This window comes from Mus musculus, chromosome X (assembly GCF_000001635.26).
Source record: "Mus musculus strain C57BL/6J chromosome X, GRCm38.p6 C57BL/6J".
NCBI classification, from domain to species: domain Eukaryota; kingdom Metazoa; phylum Chordata; class Mammalia; order Rodentia; family Muridae; genus Mus; species Mus musculus.
This window is the reverse complement of record NC_000086.7, coordinates 64749204-64770006: the sequence shown is the minus strand read 5'-3', so window position 1 is coordinate 64770006 and position 20803 is coordinate 64749204. Positions and strand designations below refer to the sequence as shown.

The following is a 20803-nucleotide window of genomic DNA, read 5'->3' as shown; positions in this document are numbered from 1 at the left end:
CAAATAGAATTGGGAAGACCTATCCCTCAATTGGAGTGTCATTATGTAGATTTTTTCTTTGTCTTGAGGTGAATAAAAATAATGATAAATAAATACCAGCATTTATCTCTTTGTGAGTCTTGATTGTTAAAGCACTGTGAATGGCCAGTTCATGTTCTTGATGCCATGATTGCTACACCAGGGTGGAGTGTTTCCTTGTGCTGTGAACCAAAATAAATCATCCTTAGGTTGCTTTTATAGGATATTTTGCCCAGCAATGGGAAACCTAAGAGATATAGTGGATTACTTGCTATTACTGTAGTATCTGTGCCCTTCAACGTTTGTAGATGGCTATGAATCTACAAATAACTTGTAATTCACCCTTCAAAGCCTGGCTTTCAAAATTACCTTTACTCTGTGACTGGACAGAAGGAATTGCTTCTGTTCATCTGTACTGAACTGTTGACCATTTATTTAATTCTCATATCCCATTCCTTTATTTAAATCCTTTAATGTGAAGCCAGTAAAGGGGAAGCAAGCCAAAAGGAAGCACTTCTATTTCAACTGTTTTGATGCTGTGAATTACAAATGTGGTTGGTTGTCTGAACCTAGGACTAACTCAGTATTATTTCTATGTAAAATGAAATAAGCCTTAGGCATTCATTGCTCTCAGTATATGGCTTATTAAACTCTTCATGGTTATATTCATATATTTTCTCCAGGCTATTAAAAATGTGCCAGTAAGAGAGTGAGTAAGCAAGTAAGTGTGACCCTTATATGGATGTGTAGAACCAAATGAGAAGTCAACACTAAGTATCTTCCTTTTTTGCTCTCCACTTTAATTTTTATGGAGTAAGGTCTCCTACTAAGCCTGAAGCTTGTAGATTACAAGGTCTACTGGGACAGCATTTCCCAGGATTGTCTTCTGTACCAATAATCTTTTTGTGTACTGTATAAAGTTTGTCTGTGTATTATTCCAATGATGATTTCTACACCAAAAAAAATGAATACAGGCTGGATGTTGGTATTGTTATTTTTATGAATTATTACCTGTCTCAGTGTTTTGTAAACATTTTTCTCCATAACATTCTGATTAGTCAATATAGGGATCATCAGCCAATTAGCTAGCCAAGAAAGAATACAGTGGGACTTCTGACTGCAGTAAGAAGATCTCAGGGAGGAGGAAGAGAGAGATGGAGAGATTTCTATCATTCTTGTTTACACAGCAAGCACATTTACCACAGAGCCATCTCCTAAGACAAAGAAAGGAATTGCTTTGTTGGTGCTTGTTTTATTTGGTTTTAAAATGAAGTGGAAAAATCAAAGAGCAGAATGAAAAACTCATGTAATGCACAAAATGCTTGTCAGGAACTACTCTGGTTGGGCCCTTTACAATGAGAGGTACTGATGACCTTTATCTCAGGAGTCTTCTTCATATGTAGATTTCTGTCTACATTTCAGTTTAGACTGACTTGATCTAAGATAATGTTGGCATTTCAAAGACTTTTCAGTTTCAGTGTCAGCAACTGTAGAATGCTCACCATTTAAAGTATAGATATTACTACTGCCCTAACTGTTTCAGTTCTTAATTGCTAATTATACAATCTGTGTAAATGCTGGAGATGTGACTTTTTCAGTTCTGCAAATGTCTTTGCAGCTGCTTTTGAATTCAAATTAAAGCCCAATGCAGCTGTTTCAGAGGCATTGTTCTATGATTCCCTGGAAGGACAACTTTCCTTTTGAATGCTGTCTGAAAGTTTCTCCCTGAGCTGCATGGAAGTCTGTTGCTTTCTGGGTATCTGATTCCCATGCAGCATGACTTTATATCCCCTCAATGGGAGAAATAACTGCTGTGCTGTATTTTGCTCACTTAAATCTGAGTTATGTGGTCTTTTATTCTTCAAATCTCTCTTAAGGCATATTCTTTCATGGCTCACTTTTCTTCTTAGTATCCACACAGAGAATATATTTACTTCTTTGTGGTGCATTGCCTGTGTAAACCCTATTTTTTTTCTTGAAATGAACTTTCTCATTAACATTTTACAAATTCAGACTACTGAATGATTTGTTTAATATTGGTCTAATACCTCAACTTCAACACAAAATCAAAACATGAACATCCAAAACAGTGTGTTTCCACCAGAAGCCAGTATTCTAATAGTCACTAATAAATGAAATACAGCTGAAACATAAGACAAGGACTACAAAATACCAATTATGAACATGTTTAAGGACTTTAAAAGTTACATGAAACTGTAAATAAAGGAAATATCCAATAAAAAGTTACATGAATAAACCCCTGTATTAGTCAGGGTTCTCTAGAGTCACAGAACTTATGGATAGTCTCTATATAGTAAAGGAATTTATTGATGACTTACAGTCTGCAGCCCAATTCCCAATGGTTCTGTAGTAGCTGTGAAGGATCTAGCAGTTACTCAGTCCAAGGATCTAGCAGTTACCCAGTCTCACACAGAAAGCAGGCAAAGGAGCAAGAGCAAGACTCCCTTCTTCCAATGTCCTTGTATTGTCTCCAGCAGAAGGTGTAGCCCAGATTAAAGGTGTGTTGCACCACACCTTTAATCCTGGATGACCTTGAACTCAGAGATTTAATCTTCTGGAATCAATAGCCACTATGGATCAAGATCTCCATACCAAGATCCAGATCAGAAACTTCTATCTCCAAGCCTCCAGATAAGGGTCACTGGTGACCCTTCCAATTCTGGATTGTAGTTCATTCCAAATATAGTCAAGTTGACAACCAGGAATAGCCACTACAACCCCTTAATGAAACCTGTGAAACACAATTAAACAATAGAAAAAAAAATAAAGAAAATAATTCAAGACAAAGAAATAGAATTTAACAAAGGAACTCACTAACAAAATCCAAACTGAAAGCTGGAAATTAAAAATATTAGCATGTTAAACCTTAAAGTTAAGACAAATCATCATATTACCTGGAATAGAAGAGATAATCTTAGGTGTTGAAAACAAAATAGAAAGCAAAAATAGCTCCATCAAATTAAATGTTAATCCAAAACCCAGGCATAAAAAATCCAGATCACTTAGAATACAATGAAAACACAAAACCTACAAATAATAAGGTTATGAGAAGAAAAAGAAACACAGGTGAAATGCATAGAAAATATAATTTAAAAAAAGTTGTAGAAGAAAATTACCATAGCCTAAAGAAGGATGATACAAGAGGTATGTTTTATACCAAATGGGCAAGACCAGAATAGAAATCACCTATGACAAATTATAATCAAAGCTAAATAGACAGAAAAAAGAAAGAATATTAAAGAAAGCTGAAGAGAAAGACAAAGTAACGTATAAAGCCAACCCAATTAGAATATCACATAAATTCTAATTGAAGACTTTAAAAGCCAGAAGGGCCTGAACAGATGTTCTACAAACTTTGAGAAACCACCAATGCCAATCCCAGCTGCTATACCCAGCAAAACTGTCAATCATAATTAAAGAAGAAAGAAAACATTCCATGATGAAAACAACTTCAACAGTTTCTACATACTAATCTAGATCTACAGAACAGTACGAGGAAAATGAGTCTAAAGTGCTGACGCATACCCTATGAAACCCAAGGGAAAAATAATCTCAAAACAGTAAAGAAAACAAAGGGAAAAAAACCCATACCTTAACAACAAAATAACAGGAACCAAAAAATCACTGCTCATCATTACTCACATTAATAATAGTCTCAACTCCATAATAATATAAACAGATATAAACAGGTTATATCAGCAGCCAGAAGAAGCACTTACTGACAGGAGCCTGGTATAGAGCCCTGAAAGGCTCTGCCAGAGCCTGACCAACACAGGAGAGGATGCTATCAGCAAACCATCAGACTAAGCACAGGGACACCAATGGAAGAGTTAGGGGAAGGATTAGAGGAGCTGAAGGAGTTAGCACCCCACAGGAAGAAAAGCAATATCAATCAACCAGACCCCACCCCCCCACACACACACAAAAGCTCCCAGGGACTAACCAACCAAAGTGTACACATAGAGGAACCCATGGTTCCAGCTGCATATGTAGCAGAGGACTACCTTATCTGGCATCAATGAGAAGGGAACCCCTAGGTCTTGTGGAAGCTAGGTGACCCAGCATAGAGGAATGTTAGGGTGCTGAGGCAGGAGGAGGTTTGTGGGATGGGAGCATCCTCATAGAAGCAGGGGGGGGGGTAGGGGAGAAAATAGAAGGTTTAATTAAGAAGGGGGATAATACTTGCAATGTAAATGCCAAAAATAACCAAAAAAAAAAAAAAAAAAAAAAAAAAGAAAAGAAAAAAAAAGAAAAAAAAAAGAAAAGAAAAGAAAGAAATCAGATTCAGTATTTTTGGTGCAAACACATACACATTATGAATTAGCATCAAGGATAAACATCATCTCAGGATAAAAGGATCAGGAAGCAAGCTGGTATAGCCATTTTAGTATCTGACAAGATATACTTTAAACAACCTAAAACTAATCATAAGGGCTCACTGAGACTGGAAAAAAAAACAAAACAATAACAACATCAACCAGAGAGCATTCATGTGAAGGACTTAGAACCCCCTATACATATGTAACAGATGTGCAGCTTGGTCTTCATGTGGGACCCCTAATAACAGTAGCAGGGACTGTATTTGAATTTGTTGCCTGTCTTTGGATCCCTTTCCCCTAACTGGGCTGCCTTGTTTTGCCTCAGTAAAAGATGCACCTAGTCCTACTGTAATGTGATATGCCAAGGTGGATTGATGTCCATGTGAGTGGGAATCAGTAAGGAGGTAGATGTAAGAAGGAGGGACTGAGTAGAAAAGGGAGCAGTAGTGGAATGTAAGGTAAATAAATTTATTAATGAAAAATAAATAACATTCCACATTCTATCTGTTTATTGTGAATTAAAAGTGAGGATCAACAATGACAGAAAGTAAAGAATCCCACAGATTATTGTACAAAAATGGTCAGGACAGAAATTAAAGAAATTAAAAGCCTTTTATAATTGAATGAAAGTAGGCAAAAATCATACTGAAATCTAGGGGTCACATTGCAAAAATTTTAAAAAGGCAAATTTATAACACTAAATTTCTACATCAAAGACCTGGAGAGATATCATATTAGTTTGTCACAAATTCTAGAACCAAAATGAACTAACCACAAAGGAGTACACAGCATGAAATATTCAAATTTGTGGCCAAAATAAATGAAATTAATGGGAGAAATAGAATCAATGAAATAGAGTTATTTGATATTTGAAAATTTCAATAAAACTAATAAACAGCCAAATTAATGGGAAAATGAAGAGAGAACATCAAAATTGATAATATTAGGGATGAAGGTGGGATGTGACAACAAGCACTAAGGAAATCAAGACAACTCAAAGAACACACTTTAAAAATGTGCAGATCTTCAAGTTGGAAAAAAATAAATGTCTTAGATGAATTTTATGATATATATCAACTCCCAGAATTAGTTCTAGATAAAATAAAAAATTAAAATCAAACCATGGGTCGCCATCTTGGTTCCGCAACTCCACGGAACTTAGGAAATTAGTCTGAACAGGTGAGAGGGTGCGCCAGAGAACCGGACATCTTCTGGGACAGGCGGAAGCACAGAGCCGCTGAGGCAGCACCCTTTGCAGGCCGCAGACAGCCGGCCACTGTCCGGACCAGAGGACAGGTGTCCGCCTGGCTCAGAAGGCGGCCTCAGCCTCAGGAGCGGCGGTCGCCATCTTGGTTCCGGGACTCCTCAGAACTTAGGAATTTAGTCTGCACAGGTGAGAGTCTGCACCACAGAAGCTGACAGCTTCTGGGAACTGCCAAAGCAACACAGCTTCTGAGAAAGGTCCTGTTTTGGGCCTTTTCTTCGGCCAGGATAAGGTCCAAACACAAGATATCTGCGCACCTTCCCTGTAAGAGAACTTGCCAGCAGAGAGTGCTCTGAGCACTGAAACTCAGAGGAGAGAATCTGTCTCCCAGGTCTGCTGATAGACAGTAACAGAATCACCAGAAGAACAATCTCTAAACAGAGTCAACTATAACTACTAACTCCAGAGATTACCAGATGGCGAAAGGTAAACGTAGGAATCTTACTAACAGCAACCAAGACCACTCACCATCATCAGAACCCAGCACTCCCACTTCGCCCAGTCCAGGGCACCCCAACACACCCGAAAACCTAGACCTAGATTTAAAAGCATATCTCATGATGATGGTAGAGGACATCAAGAAGGACTTTAATAAATCACTTAAAGAAATACAGGAGAACACTGCTAAAGAGTTACAAGTCCTTAAAGAAAAACAGAAAAACACAATCAAACAGGTAGAAGTCCTTACAGAAAAAGAGGAAAAAACATACAAACAGGTAATGGAAATGAAAAAACCATACTAGACCTAAAAAGGGAAGTAGACACAATAAAGAAAACTCAAAGTGAGGCAACACTGGAGATAGAAACCCTAGGAAAGAAATCTGGAACCATAGATTTGAGCATCAGCAACAGAATACAAGAGATGGAAGAGAGAATCTCAGGTGCAGAAGATTCCATAGAGAACATCGGCACAACAATCAAAGAAAATGGAAAATGCAAAAAGATCCTAACTCAAAATATCCAGGAAATCCAGGACACAATGAGAAGACCAAACCTATGGATAATAGGAGTGGATGAGAATATCTGATAATATCCTAATATCTGATAAGATTGACTTACAACCCAAAGTTATCAAAAAAGACAAGGAGGGGCACTTCATTCTCATCAAAGGTAAAATCCTCCAAGAGGAACTCTCAATTCTGAATATCTATGCTCCAAATACAAGGGCAGCCACATTCATTAAAGAAACTTTAGTAAAGCTCAAAGCACACATTGCACCTCACACAATAATAGTGGGAGACTTCAACACACCACTTTTACCAATGGACAGATCATGGTAAAAGAAACTAAACAGGGACACACTGAAACTAACAGAAGTGATGAAACAAATGGATCTGACAGATATCTACCGAACATTTTATCCTAAAAAAAAAGGATATACCTTCTTCTCAGCACCTCATGGTACCTTCTCCAAAATTGACCACATAATAGGTCACAAAACAGGCCTCAACAGATTCAAAAATATTGAAATTGTCCCATGTATCCTATCAGATCACCATGCACTAAGGCTGATCTTCAATAACAAAATAAATAACAGAAAGCCAACATTCACATGGAAACTGAACAACACTCTTCTCAATGATACCTTGGTCAAGGAAGGAATAAAGAAAGAAATTAAAGACTTTTTAGAGTTTAATGAAAATGAAGCCACAACGTACCCAAACCTTTGGGACACAATGAAAGCATTTCTAAGGGGGAAACTCATAGCTCTGAGTGCCTCCATGAAGAAACGGGAGAGAGCACATACTAGCAGCTTGACAACACATCTAAAAGCTCTAGAAAAAAAGGAAGCAAATTCACCCAAGAGGAGTAAACGGCAGGAAATAATCAAACTCAGGGGTGAAATCAACCAAGTGGAAACAAGAAGAACTATTCAAAGAATTAACCAAAGGAGGAGTTAGTTCTTTGAGAAAATCAACAAGATAGATAAACCCTTAGCTAGACTCACTAGAGGGCACAGAGACAAAATCCTAATTAACAAAATCAGAACTGAAAAGGGAGACATAATAACAGATCCTGAAGAAATCCAAAACACCATCAGATCCTTCTACAAAAGGCTATACTCAACAAAACTGGAAAACCTGGAAGAAATGGACAAATTTCTGGACAGATACCAGGTACCAAAGTAGAATCAGGATCAAGTTGACCTTCTAAACAGTCCCATATCCCCTAAAAAAATAGAAGCAGTTGTTAATAGTCTCCCAGCCAAAAAAAGCCCAGGACCAGACAGGTTTAGTGCAGAGTTCTATCAGACCTTCAAAGAAGATTTAATTCCAGTTCTGCACAAACTTTTTCACAATATAGAAGTAGAAGGTACTCTACCCAACTCATTTTATGAAGCCACTATTACTCTGATACCTAAACCACAGAAAGATCCAACAAAGATAGAGAACTTCAGACCAATTTCTCTTATGAATATCGATGCAAAAATCCTCAATAAAATTCTCGCTAACCGAATCCAAGAATACATTAAAGCAATCATCCATCCTGACCAAGTAGGTTTTATTCCAGGGATGCAGGGATAGTTTAATATAGGAAAATCCATCAATGTAATCCATTATATAAACAAACTCAAAGACAAAATCCACATGATCATCTCCTTAGATGCAGAAAAAGCATTTGACAAGATCCAACACCCATTCATGATAAAAGTTCTGGAAATATCAGGAATTCAAGGCCCATACCTAAACATGATAAAAGCAATCTACAGCAAACCAGTAGCCAACATCAAAGTAAATGGAGAGAAGCTGGAAGCAATCCCACTAAAATCAGGGACTAGACAAGGCTACCCACTTTCTCCCTACCTTTTCAACATAGTACTTGAAGTATTAGCCAGAGCAATTCAACAACAAAAGGAGATCAAGAGGATACAAATTGGAAAAGAGGAAGTCAAAATATCACTTTTTGCAGAAGATATGATAATATATATAAGTGACCCTAAAAATTCCACCAGAGAACTCCTAAACCTGATAAACAGCTTTGGTGAAGTAGCTGGATATAAAATTAACTCAAACAAGTCAATGGCCTCTCTCTACACAAAGAATGAACAGGCTGAGAAAGAAATTAGGGAAACAACACCCTTCTCAATAGTCACAAATAATATAAAATACCTTGGCGTGATTCTAACTAAGGAAGTGAAAGATCTGTATGATAAAAACTTCAAGTCTCTGAAGAAAGAAATTAAAGAAGATCTCAGAAGATGGAAAGATCTCCCATGCTCATGGATTGGCAGGATCAACATTGTAAAAATGGCTATCTTGCCAAAAGCAATCTACAGATTCAATACAAGCCACATCAAAATTCCAACTCAATTCTTCAACGAATTAGAAGGAGCAATTTGCAAATTCATCTGGAATAACAAAAAATCTATGATAGCAAAAACTCTTCTCAAGGATAAAAGAACCTCTGGTGGAATCACCATGCCTGACCTAAAGCTTTACTACAGAGCAAGTGTGATAAAAACTGCATGGTACTGGTATAGAGACAGACAAGTAGACCAATGGCATAGAATTGAAGACCCAGAAATGAACCCACACACCTATGGTCACTTGATCTTCGACAAGGGAGCTAAAACCATCCAGTGGAAGAAAGACAGCATTTTCAACAATTGGTGCTGGCACAACTGGTTGTTATCATGTAGAAGAATGTGAATCGATCCATACTTAGCTCCTTGTACTAAGGTCAAATCTAAGTGGATCAAGGAACTTCACATAAAACCAGAGACACTGAAACTTATAGAGGAGAAAGTGGGGAAAAGCCTTGAAGATATGGGCACAGGGGGAAAATTCCTGAAAGGAACAGCAATGGCTTGTGCTGAAAGATTGAGAATTGACAAATGGGACCTAATGAAACTCCAAAGTTTCTGCAAGGCAAAAGTCACCGTCAATAAGACAAAAAGACCACCAACAGATTGGGAAAGGGTCTTTACCTATCCTAAATCAGATAGGGCACTAATATCCAACATATATAAAGAACTCAAGAAGGTGGACTTCAGAAAATCAAATAACCCCATTAAAAAATGGGGCTCAGAGCTGAACAAAGAATTCTCACCTGAGGAATACCGAATGGCAGAGAAGCACCTGAAAAAATGTTCAACATCCTTAATCATCAGGGATATGCAAATGAAAACAACCCTGGGATTCTACCTCACACCAGTCAGAATGGCTAAGATCAAAAATTCAGGTGACAGCAGATGCTGGCGTGGATGTGGAGAAAGAGGAACACTCCTCCATTGTTGGTGGGATTGCAGGCTTGTACAACCACTCTGGAAATCAGTCTGGCGGTTCCTCAGAAAATTGGACATAGTACTACCGGAGGATCCCGCAATACCTCTCCTGGGCATATATCCGGAAGATGCCCCAACTGGTAAGAAGGACACATGCTCCACTATGTCCATAGCAGCCTTATTTATAATAGCCAGAAGCTGGAAAGAACCCAGATGCCCCTCAACAGAGGAATGGATACAGAAAATGTGGTACATCTACACAATGGAGTACTACTCAGCTATTAAAAAGAATGAATTTATGAAATTCCTAGGCAAATGGATGGACCTGGAGGGCATCATCCTGAGTGAGGTAACACATTCACAAAGGAACTCACACAATATGTACTCACTGATAAGTGTATATTAGCCCAAAACCTAGGATACCCAAGATATAAGATACAATTACCTAAACACATGAAACTCAAGAGAAATGAAGACTGAAGTGTGGACACTATGCCCCTCCTTAGAAGTGGGAACAAAACACCCTTGGAAGGAGTTACAGAGACAAAGTTTGGAGCTGAGATGAAAGGATGGACCATGTAGAGACTGCCATATCCAGGAATCCACCCCATAATCAGCATCCAAACGCTGACACCATTGCATACACTAGCAAGATTTTATCGAAAGGACCCAGATGTAGCTGTCTCTTGTGAGACTATGCCGGGGCCTAGCAAACACAGAAGTGGATGCTCACAGTCAGCTAATGGATGGATCACAGGGCTCCCAATGGAGGAGCTAGAGAAAGTACCCAAGGAGCTAAAGGGATCTGCAACCCTATAGGTGGAACAACATTATGAACTAACCAGTACCCCGGAGCTCTTGACTCTAGCTGCATATGTATCAAGAGATGGCCTAGTCGGCCATCACTGGAAAGAGAGGCCCATTGGACACGCAAACTTTATATGCCCCAGTACAGGGGAACGCCAGGGCCAAAAAGGGGGAGTGGGTGGGTAGGGGAGTTGGGGTGTGTGGCTATGGGGGACTTTTGGTATAGCATTGGAAATGTAAATGAGCTAAATACCTAATAAAAAATGGAAAAAAATAAAACTCTTACAAAAGAGAAAAAAAAAAGTATGGTGGCGAGAAGAAAAGGGCAAGGAGGCGAATGTATTAATTACTTTTTCATTTTTTATTTAAAATTTTTTTTTAAAAAGTAAATTTTTAGTATCTTAAAAAAAAAATCAAACCATGATTTCTTGTGAATAGAATAAGTACTTAAAAGTATCCCTACCAAAAAGAGCCCATGGCCAGATGGCTTTTATTGTGTTTTATTAAAATATAGGGAGAGAGAATGTTTGGTGGATGTGAAGTCAGGTGTGGGGAAAGAGGGTGCCTCCAAGGGCCCATGCTGAGGCATCACCTTCCCCTGGGGAACCAGCCACATGAAGGTATATTATCGAATAGGTTTTATTCAGGGTATGGGGAGGGGAGTTGAGAGTGTAGTAGAGACAGAGAAAGTCAGAGAGATTAGATGAGTAGAGGCTAACCATGAGCATGTGGAGGCAGTGGGGGGGATAAGGAGAGACTGGAAAGGAGCTAGAGGACAGAGTGAGAGCAAGAAGGCAAGAGAGAGAAAGGAAGGGGCAAGCATCCCCTTTTATAGTGAGTCAGGCATACCTGGTTGTTGCCAGGTAACTGTGGGGAAGAGCCTAGACAAAATTCTATCATTCCACCATTTTGATTTAATTTAAAAAGAAAAATTAGAAAGATGTGATTGTGGAGCAGGCATATGGTCCCTGTCTGACTTTGGGGTGCCATTTCTCTGGAAACCCAGGAAAATACATATGGAGATGTTGGTCCAGTCTTAGGAGAGTTGGCTGGTTGCTTTCTATCCAGGGTCTGTGGAACCATCTTTGGATAGATCAGAAGGAACGGGTCCATAGGAACATTTGTTTCTGTGAAAGATGATTGGAACATCTGGGGGTTGCTTTCTGGAGCTGTCTTAGATTGTAGTAAATGCCTGGACTTGACAAGAGCCTATAACACAGACACACATAGATACACCACACACACACACACACACACACACACACATACACACACACACACACACACACACACACACATTATAGGTAAAGAATAAAGTTAAGTATGTTTGGGAGAAAATTTCTTCTTAGGTGTACATTTGTAAATTTAAGTATATATTTGAAACCCTTAGGTCTTGGTGGTTGGAGGATAGGTGAGTCCTAATTCTAGGAACAGGAGAGAAATCCTACCCTCTGGAATAGATAGTTGTACTTATCTGGACAGAGTCTTCTGTAGCTTATAAGCTTATAAAAGAAATTTGTTAACAACATGGACAGTCTTTAAGATGAGACTTTCTTGGAGCAGAAATAACAAGAAAGGCTTTTTTCTTTTGTCTAGGAGACTGAATATACATAAGAAGAAACATTTTTATTTTTATAATTGAAAGACAAGAACACTCCAAACCTTGACCTTGTGAATATAGTTGATCATATAGCAAGAGAAAAAGCTTAAGTCTATAGTTAAAGTATAATCAAATGAAACATATATTTGAGTATGATAACTTATAATATAGTTTCATCACCAGAAACACATAAAATTTAGTTAAAAGACAACCAAAGATAACTTAAAATTTGAATTTATAAGAACTAGAATAATGTTAGGACAGATGTATAGCAAGAAGAGGAAATATGAAGAATTTAGTTGGTGGAAACTGAGTTTAGGTAAGAAAGTGACTGGTTATATCTGTGAAATCTTACATCTGAACTTGTGTACAGTTCATTGTGAAGTCTGTAAGAAATCTGTCAGTCTTAGTTAATGCTTTTATTAATAAGCAAATATAGTGGTGAGTTACCATAGTGGTAAAGAACTAGGTCTGTTTCTAGCTATGAAGCTTAGCTGTCAATATAGTCCAAAATCTGGGGAAGAGTAAATTATAATCTAGGAGTCATGTATTAATTAAAAGTGACAGAGTTCATCTATAGTCAACTACCTTAACAGTTCTCAGGTCACTGTGATCTCCATGACAACTTGGGTAGAATCAGTCTGGTTTTCAGAATGAGAAGATGAAGTGCTTTTTCTCTGTAGAATACATGCTTGTGAAATGAGAAATGATTCGTTTTGTCTTAGCTAATATGAGGAATTTGACTCTCAGGGTATCCAGTTTTATCCACAGTATAGACCAAGACCAGGCAGGGCAATGGTGATGATTTTCAGGGATTTTCATGCCTTAATCCAGGCAATCTCTTGTAGCTGTGTCCACTATCTTCTCGGAGACCTTGGTGGGTTAACTGTTAAGCTTTCAAAGTCTGTCTGTCATAAGCTTCAATATTAATACATTAGCAGACTTCGGAAAAGATTGGGAGCAGACAACTTGTGTTTGTTAAATTACTTGTTTGAGAATGTATATAGTAAGTAGATCACACTATAACTTAGTGGCAGTAGCAAAATCATTATTTATCAAGGCAGAATAGAATGAAAACCTTAATTGTTAAATAACTTTGATAGGTTGCATTAGCAGAGAAAAAACACATGAGGAGACACATATAGAGACAGATTGTCTAGTGTATATTTGGCTTATAGTTACTATGGACCAGAATGGACCAAAACCACAAAGCTGACAGTGGTGGCGTGAGACCATACCTACAGAAAGTGAGTGTGTCCTGGTAGGTTTAGGCCTGCTACAACAACTGAGCAGGTGAGTATCAAGGCCTTGCAAACAGGCCAGAGGTGTGGGAGCACTGAGCTGCAATAGCTCTGGACTTTGGACTATGGGCAAGTAGCACTGATCACCCAGGAAAGAACTGTGAATGTAACAGAGAACATCAGACAGGGAAGCTGAGGAGACATTTTCTCAGGGAGATTGGCATACATGCAGGTGCAGCTGAAGTACCAGGTACATGCCCAGGCTGGGGGTGTGGGATGTATTCAGCCTGAAGAGTGCAGACCAAGAGGAGCCACAGTAGGCCAGACTGTGGAACACATGTCAAGGGACTGGCTTCTTTCCTTTCCCTCTCCAACCTACTGCTCTTACTGTCCTGCAAGCAAGCAGCTTGGGATGGAGGCAAGGACAGAATCAAGGGGTTAGTGCACCACATGGCGGAGTCCTGGGAAGAGAGGGAGTGCAAGAGCAAGGGCAGGTGGCTGTGCAGGAAAGCAGAGCAACAGTGTCTCAGCAAGCAGAGTCGCAGAGCAGGGCAGGCACAGGTGTGGAGTGAGACCTACTTTTCACGAAGTGAACCAGAAGTAGAGCAAACCGTGAGAGAATGAGGGAGGTAGGAGAGGGATGCCTATGCTTTGGACCACTAGTGAGAGAGTTGTTTTAAAAATGTCAGTTAAGGGCCATGTAGAGATATTGCTTGCTGGGTACTGTGAATTAGACATGGAGACGCCCCAGTAAGTAGGGACAAGGTAGTGAATACCAACCTACTGGGTGTAGAAGTTATTAATTACCCCTACCAGCATCCTGAGATAAAATTAAAAATCAGAGAGAATGACAGCCAGGCTACATGACCAGGTTGCCATGCGGTGAACTTGGTGGCTGTGTTGAGTCCCAGATTCATAGGAGAAAGCAGTCCACCTAAGCTTATTGGTTTGGTCTATGGCTACAAGAGCCCAAGGGAAGGGTTACAAAAACCTCTTTTGAGAGGAGGTGTCACCCAAGGTTAGAGAACAAGGGTCAGTGAAAACATCAGACATAAAGACTGAATATTTCTGTCCTCAAGGGCAGCACAGTGGTAGCCCTGAGTTCAATAACTCTCCCCTGAGACCGGGGGATGCGGATACGTACTCTGATCTTCTGGGAGGGGAGCTTACCAGTTCTCCAAAGTTTAGGTTTGTGAGTGATGGCTCTTCTTGTGGTTGCAGGGGGCTTATGGAACTGCAGAGTTTCTAAATCCTAGTCACTGCACAAAATGTTGTGTTTTATAAAAATATAGGGAGAGAGAATATGTTTTGTGGATGTGAAGTCAGGTGTGGGGAAAGGAGCTGCCCTTGTGGGTCCATGCTGAGGCATCCCTTCCCCTGAAGGATGAGCCACATGAAGGTATATTAAAGAATAAAATTGATTAAGGGCATGAGAAGGGAAGTTGAGAGGGTAGTAGAGACAGAGAAATGCAGAGATAGAGAATAGAGGAGTAGAGGCTGGCCATGAGCATGTGTAGAGAGAGGGGGAGGAGAATAATGAGAGACTGGGAAGGGGCTGGGGGACAGAGTGAGAGCAAGAAGGCAAGAGAGAGAAGAGGGGGCAAGCAGCCCCTTTCACAGTGAGTCAGGCACAACTGGCTATTGCCAGGTAACTGTAGGAGAAGCCTAGACAAAATGCTAACAGCTTTAATATGGAATTCATATGATTACAGGTAGAAAATTCCTGTGAAAAATCCAACATTTCTTTATGATAGTAATCATGGAGAAAAAAGCTACATACCCTAACATAATAAAGATAATTTACAGTAATTCCACAGTTGGCATCAACCTAAATAAATAGAAACTCAAAACATTTTAGTAAAATCAGAAAGAAGACAATAAAGGCCTATTCTCTCCATACATATTCAATATAGTATGAAGTATGAGAGGAATAAGACAACAGAATGAGATGAAGAGAAGTAAAATATCTTTATTTACAGATGATATGACTAATGCATCAAAGAACCCAATGAATCCAATGAGAAATGTCAACAGCTCATACAACTTTCATTAAACTAGCAAGGTAGATAACACACAGAAATCACTAATCTTCTTATATATTATATAAATGAAAAACAAGATGAGGAAAAAAATAAGAGAAACAGTATAGTTCACAGTAGCATCAATAAAATAAAATATCTTGGCATAACTCTAGACAACTGTGGGGTCTGGAAGCTGTGTGACAGGGGAGTGGGCCCAGGGCAAGTACAGTGTTGAAGCATGTCCAAACCCAGGAAATTTTATCCTACAATTGGCAGTAGGATTATTCCCTTGATGCTCTATGTCTGCATGTCTCAGAGCTTATAGCTCTACGCCTACACCTTTGTCACACAGGTAACCAAGTCACCAAATAATTCTACCTCTACGTTTATAAATTTATTTTCAGGTGTCCAATAACACCTGAAATTCCTCCTTATACAAATAAGGCACCCCCCCCCAGGTCACTGGATTTGGCCAATAATGTACAGTCACTTTGATCACCCACACTTACCCTACAAAGGACACTGTCAATAAGACCAAAAGGCAAACAATAGATTAGGAAAGGATCTTTACCAATCCTAAATCAGATAGAGGGCTAATATTCAATATATATAAAGAACTCAAGAAATTGGACTCCAGAAAACAAAACAACCCTATTAAAAATGAGGTACAGAGCTAAACAAAGAATTATCAACTGCAGCCAGGTGTGGTGGCACACGCCTTTGATCCTAGCACTCGGGAAGCAGAGGCAGGCGGATTTCTGAGTTCGAGGCCAGCCTGGTCTACATAGTGAGTTCCAGGACAGCCAGGGCTACACAGAGAAACCCTGTCTCATAAAAGGAAAAAAAAAATCAACTGAGGAATACCGAATGGCTGAGGAGCACCTAAATTTTTTTCAACATCCTTAATCATCAGGGAAATGCAAATCAAAACAACCCTGAGATTACACCTCAAACAAGTCAGAATGACTAAGATCAAAAATTCAGGTGACAGCAGATGCTGGCAAGGATGTGGAGAAAGAGGAACACTCCTCCATTGTTGGTGGGATTGCAAGCTTGTACAACCAATCTGGAAATCAGTCTGGGGTTCCTCAGAAAATTGGACATAGTAATACCGAAGGATCCCACAATACCTCTCCTGGGCATATATCCAGAAGATGCCCCAACTGGTAAGAAGGACACATGCTCCACTATGTCCATAGCAGCCTTATTTATAATAGCCAGAAGCTGGAAAGAACCCAGATGCCCCTCAACAGAGGAATGGATACAGAAAATGTGGTACATCTACACAATGGAGTACTACTCAGCTATTAAAAAGAATGAATTTATGAAATACCTAGGCAAATGGATGGACCTGGAGGGCATCATCCTGAGTGAGGTAACCCAATCACAAAGGAACTCACACAACATGTACTCACTGATAAGTAGATATTAGCCCAGAAACAATTTGCTAAGCGCATGAAACTCAAGAAGAACGAAGAACAAAGTGTGGACACTTTGCCCCTTCTTAGAATTGGGAACAAAACACCCTTGGAAGGAGTTACAGAGACAAAATTTGGAGCTGTGACGAAATGATGGACCATCTAGTGATTGCCATATCCAGGGATCCAGCCCATAATCAGCCTCCAAAAGCTGACACCATTGCATACACTAGCAAGATTTTGCTGAAAGGACCCAGATATAGCTGTCTCTTGTGAGACTATGCCAGGGCCTAGCAAACACAAAAGTGGATGCTCACAGTCAGCTATTGGATGGATCACAGGGCTCCCAATGGAGGAGCTAGAGAAAGTACCCAAGGAGCTAAAGGGATCTGCAACCCTATAGGTGGAACAAAAATATGAACTAACCAGTACCCCCCAGAGCTCTTGTCTCTAGCTGAATATATATGAAAAGATGGCCTAGTCTGCTATCATTGGAAAGAGAGGTCAATTGGACTTGCAAACTTTATATGCCCCAGTACAGGGTAATGCCAGGGCCAACAAGGGGGAGTGGGTGTGTAGGGAAGTGGGGGGGTGGGTATGGGGGACTTTTGGGATAGAATTGGAAATGTAAATGAGGAAAATACCTAATAAAAATTTTAAGAAAATGTAGCACAATTCCTCATAGAAATTGGAAACAAACAAACAAACAAACAACATCAAAATAAAACAAACTAACTAACCAAGCAAGCAAGCAAACAAACAAACAAAACACTAATTGTAAGATTAATCTGGAAACACATAACCCCAGGATAGCTAAAGCCATCCTGAATAATAAAAGAATGGCTGGAAGGTACCACTATCTCAGAATACAAGTATACTACCAAGTGACTGTAATAAAAATTATTGTGGCATGGGCATAAAAACAGAAATGCTTATCATCTGATCAAATTGAAGAGCCAGATAAAATCCCACACACCTATTGACACTGATTCTGCTGGTAAAACATGCAAGTAGGTTCATTGTCCTTTATCACCCTGCTTGAAATTCAACCACGAATGAATCAAGGACCCCAACAAAAGATCAGACACCCTAAATCTGATAGACAAAATGATAGAAATAGTCTTGAATTTATTGGCAGAGAAAAAGAGTTTCTGAAGAAGAAACCAATAGTATAGTCACGAAGACCAACAAATAATAAATGAGATTTCATAAAACTGAAATGGTTCTTTAAATCAAAGACACCATCATTCAGAGAGTTGCTATCTAAAATATATAAACCTAAAAAATGAGCATCAATAAAATTAATAATTCAATTAAAAATAGATCACAAAAAATTCTCAAAATAGCACTGAGAAAGACATTGAAAAATATTTAAGATCCTTATTCAGCAGGGAAATGAAAATTAAAAGTACTTTGATATTTCATCATAACTTGTCATAATGTCAAAAATAAATAAAACAAGTGGCTAGATTTGTTGGGAAAGATGCATTGTAAGAGAGATAATCATATACTGGTAGTAGAAATGAAAACTTGTATAGATACTATGGAATTTTGAAGGTTGTGGGTAAATAAATCGAGGTAGAAAAGAAATCAGGTTGAGGTAACTCAGACATCAACAGACAAATATTGTAAATTGTCTCTTGTATTTACATTTTGTCTTTTAAGTGTTCTGCACACGACAGTCCAAATACCAGCAAAAGGTAGGTAGATAGTGATGGAGCCACTGCCGCCCAGCGCCACACTGCTGCTCCTCTCCAGTCCACTCCCCCCAACCACATCATGTACTAGCGGTCTCAAAATATTCAAAGCCCAGGATGGTAACTCTCGAGGACCAGCTGATTGTGAATCTTCTTAAGGAAGAATAGGTCCCCAAAACAAGATTACAGTTGTTGGGGTTGGTGCTGTTGGCATGACTTGTGCCGTCAGTATCTTAATGAAGGACTTGGCAGATGAGCTTGCCCTTGTTGACATCATGCAAGACAAGCTAAAGGGAGAGATGATGGATCTCCAGCATGGCAGCCTTTTCCTTAGACTACCAAAAATTGTCTCCAGCAAAGACTATTGTGTAACTGCAAACTCCAAGCTGGTCATTATCACAGTGGGAATCCATCAGCAAGAGGGAGAGAAATCAGTGGCTTTGCCAAAAGCCCAGTTATTGGAAGTGGTTGCAATCTGGATTCAGCTAGGTTCTCTTACCTGATAGGAGAAAGGCTGGGAGTTCACTCTCTAAGCTGTCATGGGTGGGTCCTGGGAGAGGATGATGACTCCAGTGTGACTGTGTGGAATGGTGTGAATGTTGCTGGCATCTCCCTGAAGTCTCTGAACGGAGACCTGGGCACAGATAAAGATAAGGAGCAGTGGAAGGATGTTCACAAGCAAGTATTTGACAACGCCTATGAGGTTATCAAGGTGAGAGGTTACACAGACTGGTCCATTGACATCTTTGTGACAGACTTGGTTGAGATCATAATGAAGAACATTAGGCAGCTGCATCCCATTTCTACCATGATTAAGGGTCTCTATGGAATCATGTCTTCCTCAGTGTCCCATGCACCCTGGGACAAAATGGAATCTCAGATGTTGTGAAGGTAACATTGACTCCTGAGGAAGAGGCCCACGTGAAGACGAGTGCAGATATCCTCTGGGGAATCCAGAAGGAACTGCAGTTCTAAAGTCTTCCCAGTGTCCTAGTACTTCACTGTCCAGGCTGCAGCCGGGTTTCTGTGGAGACCACATACTTCTCATCTGAGCGGTGGTTAGTACATTTGTGTTAAGGTGGTCTGGGGAAAATTATACTCAGTTTCTCACAGCTGTACCTTACAACCAAGTGGTACTTGTGTAGTGGATACCTGGTTAATGTGACAGTCTCACTGTCTCTGAGACACACTGCTGACTCTGTGCAGGCTTTGATTACCATGTAAGCCTGCTTCACTCCTGCGCTGTGCATCCTCACCAAATAGGCCCAGGCCAAGTTCCCAGTTAGTCATATCCTGGCTCCAGTGTGTAAGTCCATTATACATATCTTGTGCATAAATATTTTACAGGAAATTTTAAATATTATATGCATCTGAAGAGTACATTGCAATATTGTGTAAAATGTAAGATCTGAATATGGATGATGGAACCAACCATTCATGTGTCATGCCAATTAAAACACCACATAAACCTTGAACAGTGGGAAAAAAAACTTAGGTAGATAGCAAAGGATAGGAGAAGAACAGTATCTCCTAATAAACAGAAGATAAGAGTATTGTTATGGAAAAAATTTAGGGGGATTGAGTATGGAGGGAGGGAGGTTAAATAGGGGTAAGCTAACACTAAGGCACATTTGAAAAATCACATGGAAGCCACTGTAGAATGAATATATGTATATGAAAGGAATATCTAAATAGATTTACTAGTAGTAGAGGAGACTATGGCTCAAATAGACATTTTATGAACAAGTAAAACTTCCAATGCCAAGAATGGGTTACATCTTGCTGAATCACTGACCAAAACTACCCTGTTGAAATCCCCAAGCATCACAGGCTAATGCTGAGGCTATTGGTTACTCTCTCCAAAATGATGGCAGAGACATATTGCTGAAGACAATACTTACATATCTCATTGAGCCAGAGAAGTCAAGCTGATGCTGAATTAGAAGCTTCACACTTACTAACTAGCATTCATGATACTAGAAGATACAAGAAGGGGTTAATCATCAACCTAACTATAAATATTGCAACCTGTATCAGTGGCTGCCGGTATGATATACTGCTGCAATAGTGGCACAAACATTTCATAAATAAACAAACACTATCTAAATTGGAGTTAAGATCCACTTTATGAGATGGAGAACACACTTGGCAATCTGAATTAACCAAGAACCT

General features: G+C 39.4%; 1 pseudogene; it reads left to right on the top strand.

Annotated features, from left to right (window-relative positions):
* Positions 18646-20111, top strand: Gm14676 (predicted gene 14676; annotated as a pseudogene).